This window comes from Pteropus medius, unplaced genomic scaffold (assembly GCF_902729225.1).
Source record: "Pteropus medius unplaced genomic scaffold, Ma_sr-lr_union100, whole genome shotgun sequence".
Lineage (NCBI taxonomy): Eukaryota > Metazoa > Chordata > Mammalia > Chiroptera > Pteropodidae > Pteropus > Pteropus medius.
Window position 1 is genome coordinate 23865626 of NW_024351730.1, and position 10511 is coordinate 23876136.

Below are 10511 nucleotides of genomic sequence, written 5' to 3' on the forward strand. Positions count from 1 at the left end.
GCTAGCTCTGCATTGCCCAATTTGGTAGCCACTAACCACAAGTAGCTAGTCCAAGTTGAGGCATGCACCAGATTTGACTTAATTCTTTTCTCATTTGCCCTGAGAATACTGGTTGGCTGCGCCTGCAGTTGGAAACAAATGACATCATTCTATTTATAGCCTTCTGTTTTTAGTAGTGGTATTTCCATTTACAAAATATAGTAATTCTCGATCATTGAAACTGTCAGATCCTAGAAAACGTAGGATTCCTATGCGTGATGTTACCTTAAATTAATGCTGGCAGCGAGCGGCACCTTTTTTCTAAATGAGAAAAGTGTTTTCATATACAAAGAAAAATCTAAAATCTTATTTTATATATTGATAAATGTTGAAATAATAATGGTAATATTTTTGACATATAGGATTAAAAAAATATATATTGTTAATTTCCCATCCAAGTACCAACCAGGCCCAGTTCTGCTTAGCCTCCGAGACCAGACAAGATCAGTTGCACTCAGGATAGTATGGGAAAAAGGAACATGAATACACTGCTGGTGAGAATGTAAATTGTACAGCCACTACAGAAAACAGTACAGAGGTTCCTCAATAATTTAAGAATAGAATTATCATATGACCTAGTAATCCCTCTTTTTTGGTATCTAACCCCAAAATTTGAAAACATTTATCCATAAAGATATATGCACCCCAATGTTCATTGCAACATTATTCATGGTGGCCAAGACATGGAAACAACCGAAGTGTCCTTCAATAGATGATTGGATAAAGATGTGGTACATATATACAATGGAATACTACTCAGCCATAAAATAAAATACTGCCATTTGAGACTGCATGGATAGATCTTGAGATAATCATGCTAAGTGAAATAAGCCAGACAGAAAAAGTTGAGAACCATATTTCACTCATACATGGGATATAAAACTGAAAGCATCAAATGAACAGGAGAAACAAAAACTCATAGACACAGGTTACCAGAGGGAAAGGGGAAGGAGACAGATAGATAGGGGTATAAAGGGGGTCAAATATATGGTGACAGAAAGAGATGTGACTTTGGGTGGTGAACACAAAATGCAATATAATGATGATGTCTTATTGAATTGTACACTTGAAACCTATATAATTTTATTAACCAAATACCCCAATACATTTAATAAAAATAAAAATTTAAAAAATACAATTAGAATTTTTAAAGTTAATTTCACTTTTACTTTTTAAACTAAAATTAAAAGTTCATAGATAGATTGCATTATTTCTATAACAGTATTGGTATTGATATTATTCAAATTCTAATTTAAACATAAGAATTGTTACATATATAATTGTTCATTTGTTCATCTTTAGGTGTGATAATAGTACTGTGGTTATGTCTTCTAATCTAGTGCTTATCTTTGAGCTATATCTAAAATACGTAGGGATAATATGATATTGTGATTGTAATTTGCTTCAAAATAATGTGAAGGGGGAAGGTGACTAAGGGTATAGATAAGTAAGGTTGGCCATGAGTTGATCATGTTGAAACTGGGCAATGAATATAGGGTCCACTGAATTAACTGCTCTACTTTTGTATATGTTTGACATTTTCCATGAAAAAAAGTTAAGGTAAGTGGGGGAGACTACAACCCTGGGTTTATTGTTAAGAAGGGCAAGATAGTAAGTCTGCCACGTCACAGAAACCTGACCAGTCACGCTTCATTATAGATTCCCTCTTTGGCTACCCATCCTTGATCTTGAATCCTCCTTCTGTGCTCAAACTCCTTTCTGCTTATTTAGATTTTAACTTTGGAAATGCACTCTCTGCTTAACTCTTAAATCCCAGCCCCTCTGGCTGATGGAACTTAACTCTGTATTTCAGTTACTATTGCTGGGTAACAAATCACCCCAAAACATGGTGTATTAAAACCACTTTCTTCTTATCTCTCTTAGTTCTAGGGGTTGACTAGGGTGAGCTGGGCAGTTCTACACTCACAGTCTGTCACGTAGTTACAATGAGGAGGTGACTGAGGATAGAGCTCTCTAAAGACTTCCTCACTCATAAGCCTAGCAATCAATGCTGGCTGTTGGCTGTCAGCCAGAACACCTATGTATGGCCTCTCCATGCAACCTGGGCTTCCTAATAGCATACTAGTGAGGTCCCAAGAGCTAGCATTCCAAGTAGATCCCAGGTAACACACCTACCACCTTTATAACCTAGTCTAGGAAACATCACTTCAACCATAGTCACTGGCCACAGACATTTACGGGGAGAAAAAGTAGGTGCCACCTCTTAATGGAAAGAGTGCCAATGTCACACTGGAAAGTGAACATATGGAATGAAGATCCTGCTTCAGCCATCTTAGAAAATTCAATCTGCCTTACTGTGGATCCCCCTTGGTATGTACATTTGTTTCTCGTTCTGACCAGTTTCCAATTATCAGCAAGCCAAATAGCACTTTTCCACCCAGAACTATCGTCCATCTGGTCCTGCTCAGCTTGCAGATTCCTCATGGCATCAAAATTCATTCCATGGCATCAAAAATCATTCCAGAACCAGCGCTGCCTCCTCCCAGACTTCTTCTTCTCACCCTGACCCCTCACCATTCCTCCTTCCTCCTCTCTTGCCCCCAAATGTATAAGGATATAACATTAGCAGATAAAACTGGCCATATACTCTTGAAAAAATTCCACATTTACACATCTGACCCAAAAAATAGGCAGATATGAAATAAGATGGTAATAGATATGCTTAATTAAAATTTAAAACTATTTAATGACTGCATTTTTTGTGTGTGTGACTGCATTCTTGATGTTGGTTTGTGTCATTATTATATAATGGATAACAAAATTCCTCAATGTCAGTATCCTGGAAACACTCTTAAGTATCAGGCAGGAAAAAAAAAAAAATTCTGCACAAAAGATTCTGTCACCAGAAACATTGTGGCACCCTCTGCTGTCGGGAAACAAAGTTTAAAGGTAACCTACCTGAGTTCATTTTCCCTGAAGGATTCTCCAGTATCCTTGTACCATAGGCTGCCAATCATCTTATCCAGATGTAAAAGCATAAATCAGAGAAGGGAGAAAAGTTATAAGGCTTAATTTGGGCAACATAGTGAAGGTAAAGAATGAACATCCAATTAGTGTGTGTAGCTGAATGGTAATAAGTCAGAGAGGGAAAGGGATGCTAGGTAGAGAATCTCAAGAGGTTAGCAGATATGAGTCATCATAATATAGCTATCTTTGTCTAAACCCTTTACAGAAGTTAATCTTCACAAATAAACCATGAAACACAGAAAGGGTAAATAAGTTGCCAAAGGTTACATAGCAAGAACATGGCAGAGCCAAGATACAAACACCAGCAATGTTTCCAGAGCCTGTGTCCTTAACTACTCTATTGTACTGCCTAATAATAACTATGACTATTAATGGTGTTCTAAATGTATCAAGAATTATTACGTATTATTGCTCTTACCTAAAAGAAAACTGATTGCCAGGAAAATGACTTGCCCCATACTAAGCAGAGAAACTAGGAAGTGATCTAAGTCTCCCATCCACAATTAAGCCATTATGAAGTTTATATTTCTTTCCCTTCTAAATTTAAGAACATATTTGTTCTTTTGAGAAATCAAAATGTATAACTATGACCCCAAAAATTAATGTCCCAAAACACGACCTCACTAAATCTGTCAGCTGCTTTTACAAAGAGAATGGATTCACCCTATAATAAGCTAAAGGCCTACACAACCCACTGATTCATTCACCAGCCAATCAGACAGCTGAGCAGTCACTCGGAATGTTCCACATCCAAAGACCATTTCACTTACCAAGTGAAACCTGTATGAGGAGAGGGTAAGAAAAAACCTTGCCTCACAAAAGTATAAAGCAACCAGTTCCTGTACTCCTCAGTGGAGAAATGAGCCAAACAGGTCTGGGCCAGGAGAGGGATGTCCAAGGGGTTGGAGAGCACTGGGCTTCAGGCTGAATGGACAGGACCAAATTCCTCGTATGGTGCTAAGAGAGGTCTCAAGGTCTATGAGGCACTCTAGACAAAGCAAGGAGCAAGGCCCAACCCACTTGAAGTCATTTGTTCCTGGGCAGACTCTCAAGCCCTCCTCAGTCAGAACCCAGACGGAAATGGTAGAGCCTGGACTCTGTTCCAGTCACTGGAGACTTGGGGACATTGGTATAGTTCATTGGGAGCATACACTGGAGATCATCTAAATGTTGCAAACAGGAAGGATATGAGCCTTAATGTCTATTGAAGGCTTAGTATATATGAGGCACTATCCTTAGTGCTTTAGACTTTAACTTATTTAAACATCACAACACAAATCCTACAAGACTGTTACTACTATCCCTATTTCACAAAGAGTAAAATGGGAACTTAAGAAATGACCTAAAGTCACACACCAGTATGTGTTAGATTGACAGAATTTGAATTTCTGTGCTTCCAAACCATTTCTATTATATCTAGCTGCTCACTCAACAAATAATTCATGACATCAGGCAACTCGGAGTTATTTTAGACTAGCCTAGGAGCTCAAATGTTTGGATATACAAATACACCTAGATTGCAATGCCCAGCTGACATTGGGAAATACAGCTTGGAAAAGATACCTCTATTTATTCTTTCATGTTTTCCATTCTTCTCTCATTTTCCCCATGTCTCCCTTCTCCCAATCCAGATCATGTCTCATATGTCTTAGGTAGGTGTTTATCCAAGGGGACAACCATATTTATTCCAGCCTCCAATGTATATACACATACAGAGACTCAGAAGAGATACTGGTGCAGAAAACAAAGAAAAATTTTCCATTGCAGGCCTTCAAATAAAGCTGGGGCAAGTCAAGTGAAGTTTGCTGGAATTCAGCTTGACTAAGCAAAACCAGAGTAGGCTGGACTATGGTCTTCCAGCTCTAAGTCTATGATTCTATTATTTAAACGAACCCATTAATCTGCACAATGAAATAGCCCCAAAGAAATACATCAAATCACAAAGAAAAAGGTCAAAAGAGACAGATTAATTCTAATACTGCTCTTAAAACATCAACATGATTTGATTGAAAAAGAAGTACACAGATTACACCACCCAGCAGTGCTTCGCTCTCAAGAGAGTGGAAGGTGCCGTGCCACAGCCCACCATCCCCAGAGGTCTAGCCAGGAAGAGAATATTCATCTTATCCTCTGCAAGGTACATTCCGCCCAGATGGTCTGACCAGATTACCTTCCATTCAAAGGATGCCAGGACAAAACAGCTGTCTTAGTTAGGATCTTTGAACACGGATTTCTCCATATTCTTGCCTCAGTTAATCAATTGTACTCCCTTTGGAAGTACGGTTAACCTTTGAACAACATGGGTTTGAACTGTGCAGGCCTATTTATAAGGGTTTTTCTCAATTGGCTAGCATTGTTCAAGGGGCAAACAGAAGTTGGGACTCCATGCATGCAGAGGGCAGATGTGGACTTTCAATTGCACAGGCAGTCCACACCCCTCACTCCATCTTCAGGCGTCAGCTCAATTAGGAAAAAAGCCTCCATCCTTCTCTCCATGGCTTTCCCATACACCCCACCCCATCAGAGATTTGGGGAAAAGCCACTGCACATGCATGGCCTAAGCCCTTTCTAGGCTCTAGCCTTGCTCCCTGGCAGTTGCAGTGTGTAGGACACACTGCTCCTCTCCTCAGGGCAGAACTTCCCCGTAGGAGGCCTGTAGCCAGGGGCTATACAGGTAAATTTAATTTAGAATAAGAACAAACTCAAACTGGCCATGGTTTCAAGTCACAATCTCCCTTCTCTGATGGCAGCAATATGTGACTCCCAAATTTACTTCTCAATTCAGAACTTGATTCAGAAATCTGGAGAAATATAACCCTTTAAAACTTTGAGAAGGCACAGATCATATTAAGTTCCATAACAGGTACTATCCTAGTTGCTCTGAAAGAAATCAGAATTCAACAAGGGAGATTAACTTAATGTGTAAATAATCTAAGCATGGCAGGCTGGAACAAATGCCAATCAGATTTTTCAAGCAAATGTTGTTGTGATGCCAAGTGGGAGGTGGGGGGTAGGGGGTGGTAAACAATCAGGGATGAGTTTCCAAAAGCAATCTTTTGATGTTGTGACTGGGCCTTAGGAGCAAGACCCAGAACTTTTTTTCAAAGTTCTCCAGGCTCAGGTAGGCTCAGCTCCTCAGAGTCCCTACACGAGGATGAGGAGCCAACGGCCAAGACTCACCTAAGTTCACTCTACTGGCAATTGTTGAAACTGCAGTAGCATCATCTACACAGGCTAAAGAGCTGTTTAGCATACTTAGCTCATTTTGAATTCTGACTCTAAGAAAAATAGAATATGCAAGAGGAAAGGGACAAAGAGTTAAAGCGGCACAGTTGGAATGTTTGCCTCTCGGGGGAAAAAAGTGCAACCAGCCTGATGCTTTGATCCTGATCAGAGGTTTACAAGAGTAGGTGCTTGGCATGCCAAAGCAACAAAATGTGAGCAAGGACAATCCCTAATAAACTGAGGAATAGCAGGCATTACCCTAAGGAACCTGCATATCACATATCACAGAATGAGTCCATTAATCGACATCCACAGGAATTTAAGCTTAACTGCTTACTCTAGAGAACATATAGGTCACAGGATTACACAGCTCCCAAGCAATATACTTTTGTGGGTCCCTGTGTGGCAGAACCAAGCCAAAAAGTTGCCCAGAAGAGGCTGTTTCTAAGAGCTCCTTACTTACCGAGCCACTTGACACACTGTTAGAAATCCACAAAAGCACTCCTATAGCACTGTCACACATACACCTCTGCTAAGCCAGGAACAACTTGAAGTCATTTACTGTCTTACTCATTTTTTTTTTTGTAACCCAGCTCTAGATACAGAGCCTGGCATGTAACTGGTACAAAATAAATTTTTTAAGTGGATAAGTGAATAGATGAAACTATCAACCAGATTTTAGCATGACTTAATTGATTCCTGTCTTCTAGTTTGAGAAAGGTTCATGATACCATCACATTTCAAGCAATACATTCTAGTACAAAACATTTCTGCAGGTCTTTTCAAGGAATTTTTGTACATACATGTACACACAGTTCTACCAGATTCTTAAATACGGTGAAACTTGGGAACGTTCTTTTAATCTCACTAGAAATTCAACAAATTCTTATGAGCAAAGTATAAGATGAAAATCCCCATCCCTGGTCCTCAAAAAGTAATAGGCTCTCTCTCTCACCCCAATCCTCCTGGGTTAGGGTGCTTCCATAGCCCACTTCCTTACCTCCTCTTAGCCCCCATCAGTTACATCCTGTGTTTCTGTCTTCCACAAGTCAACTGCTAGAGGCTTTTAGTTGCTTTAGTGGTACCTCCACAACCACCCCTGCTTTGTCCACAGGAAGCTTTATATACACTGTTTCATATACAGTGTTGAAATGAAGAGGGGAAAGGCAAAACTTGAACCACAATGAAGGAAATATTAAGTCCTTTAAGACTGGTACAGAGGGATGTATTGCATAAGAGGGAGAAATTACAAAAGAACCTTGGATATTAATTAGCATTCATGGAGAAGATAAACTTTGACCTGGTCTGTGAAGAAGAGGCAGGCCTATGACGACATTTTTCTAAGAATGACTGTTCCATGAAGAAACAATATGTGCAAAAGCAGGAGCAAAAAATTCAGAAGAGGTGTGTTTAAGTATATGTAAATGAATAATGAAAAATAAAACTGAAAAGATAAAATTGGAACAATATTGTAAAGACTTCAAAGCAAGGAACCTGTGCTTAATTAAATACAGTTGGAAATCCATACTTTATTCTGACCAAAATTATAGTAAGTCTAAGCTTAAGAAAAGTAATCTGGCAGCATGGATGTGAGAGGGAAGGCATAGAGTGAAACTGAATGTAAGACAACCAGGTAGTTCTAACTCTATCATGGGAATGAAAAGGGATGTGTAAAACCAAAATAAAAAAAGCAGACCTGCCCAAAGGTGGCATACAATCCAAAGGATTGCCTGGATAAACACAAGGAAAAATGTCCACATGAAAATGACAGTAAGAAACAAGACCACATAGGAAGAAATTAATTTTATGAATGTAATGTGAACAGCAAAAATTTTAAGAGAACTTAAGCAGAGATGATTATTTTAAAAAATGGCATAGAATTTTGATATCTACCTAATATCTAATTAACTTCAAATTAATTTACTGACTACTGAATACCTATTAAGTGCCAGGAACTTAAAAAGGATGTTGGCTCCTTAGTATTCACATTCATCTTGATTCATGTCTAAATTTTTTTAAAAAATTAAAAAAAAAATTTAACATGTATACAATATAAAAATAGGTTTTAGTGAAAAAAAAAAACAAGATTGATTTAAAAATCCATGACACCATTACCATACTATTACTTCAAACATAAGCTAAAATATCATACAGAGCTCCATAGACTAGTTAAGACTCTAGAAACAAGAGATAAAAAACAACTTGATACACACTTCTTTAATGATAAAAAGGTCAATGAGTTTCTATGCATCAAGAAATTCATAAACATATTGAGCTACTGGTTTTTAAAATTAGTACACTAAGATACAAATTCTGTGCTAGGGCAACCTTATTTTAGGCACAGAGAATTCTGCTGTACCTTATTTCACCGACAGACAATTCTACTATTCCTAACATCAGACTAAGCATTTAACATTCCTGCAAGCTTTTAAAAACTCTCTATGAACAGGAAATTTTAAAAATGAAGTTATTTGTTAAAACAATAACAGTAGTTATCACTGAACGACAAGATTGTGAGTCTACCTTCTTAACATTTCCTACAATAAAGATATTTTTGAATCAAAAAAATGCCAAAAAATTTTAAGACATTTCCATTTTAAGTTATTACATATTGAATGCTAAGGAACTTGTGATTGTGAATTAGAACTGTTGAAGAATTTTAAGCACTGAACTGAAACGTAATGGACAAATCCTTGAAGAAAACCAGGGTACTATATCCTAGACTTCAAGGGCATTTGAAAATTGCTTCAAGCATATGACTGGATATCATAAACAAGCAATTACATACAAATTCTGCAATATTCTGGACAAGTTTAGATCTAATTGAGGATATAAGTAATCCAATTTTGAATTAAAATAAGACAACTAAAAATAAAAGGTCTATCAAATCATGAGCTCCTCCGTAATAGATGACTTAGCTATCAAGGGAAGTTTAGCAAAACAGAAGTTTGAATCAAAGGCAGTGTGGTACACGGGGATTGGGGTCATAAACCTGGAACTGATTCCCAGTTCTAACATTTAGTACCTGTCATTTACTCGAGCATGTCATTTAACCTCTGAAACCTAGCTTTCTCATCTACGAAACGAAAACACCTACTCTACAGAATTATTATAATGATTAACACTAATGCATAAGCCTAGCACATAGTAGATTCTCAAAACAGACTTTTGTTACTATTATAAACTCACTCCTACTCAAAGATCTAACAATTAGATGATTAAAAGCAATAACACGATTTAAACTAGTTTAGCAGAACAACGGAAACAAAAAGTATTACATCTAGAAAACTAGTCTTTCCTTATCTGTATACTGAGTGGTAACACGTAGCAAGATATCTCATTCATTCCCTGAAATCAAGATCAGCATTGAGCTCTACCCAGGCCAAGAAACAGATGAAGGGAGAGAACACAGGATTAGAACACAGAAGTTGGGAAGGCAAGACAGAATAGAGAAATTCTGGGCTCAAAATTGGAAATCGATACTGCTGCTTTTATCTAGATAAAGATATTTCAAAAAAAGAAGAAATATATCAGAAATATTAGGATTTTTATTTATAAGACTATCTTTTTTATTCATACAAGATAACCTTTTTATAAACAGGCTAAGTTGGATACTGGGATATTACTGTAAAAGTTCAGGATCATCAAACATCACTGTGTACTTTTGTTCCTGAATTAAGAGGTATATTTAATTCCATTATATGAGTCCAAAAAAGTATTATGAAATCAGAGATCTTGCCAGGAATATTCCATGCCCCTTCTAATCATTCGTACCTTTGAAGCATTTAAGGAAAAAAGAATCCACCCACTGACAACAAAGACAGCCACTCCATGCTTAAAGAAAAACAAGGAAAAAGCTAGTCAAGTATGAGGAACACGAGAATGCACCACCATTAAGGACAGGGACTTTTGCGTATATTGTTCTCTGTTGTCTCTACAGCATATACTGTTCTCTGTTGTCTCTACAGCATCTAGAACCATACCCAGCACAAAGTAGTTGCTCACTGAATACCTACCTACTGAATAAATGAATTGTTCTTAGAAGAAATAATTTTGGGCAACCAAAACAAAATTATTTTCACGTTGATGGTTTCCTAAAGGCGTGGAAGAGTTCTATTATTTTACATTTTTCTCAACTACTCTTATGGAGGAATAACTCAAAAGAAAAAGAGGAGACATTTTTTACATAAGACTATATTGTCCTACTTGAGCCAAAAACAAAGTCAAAAGTGGTTCCCTGGAAGAAACTTTCTATAAAA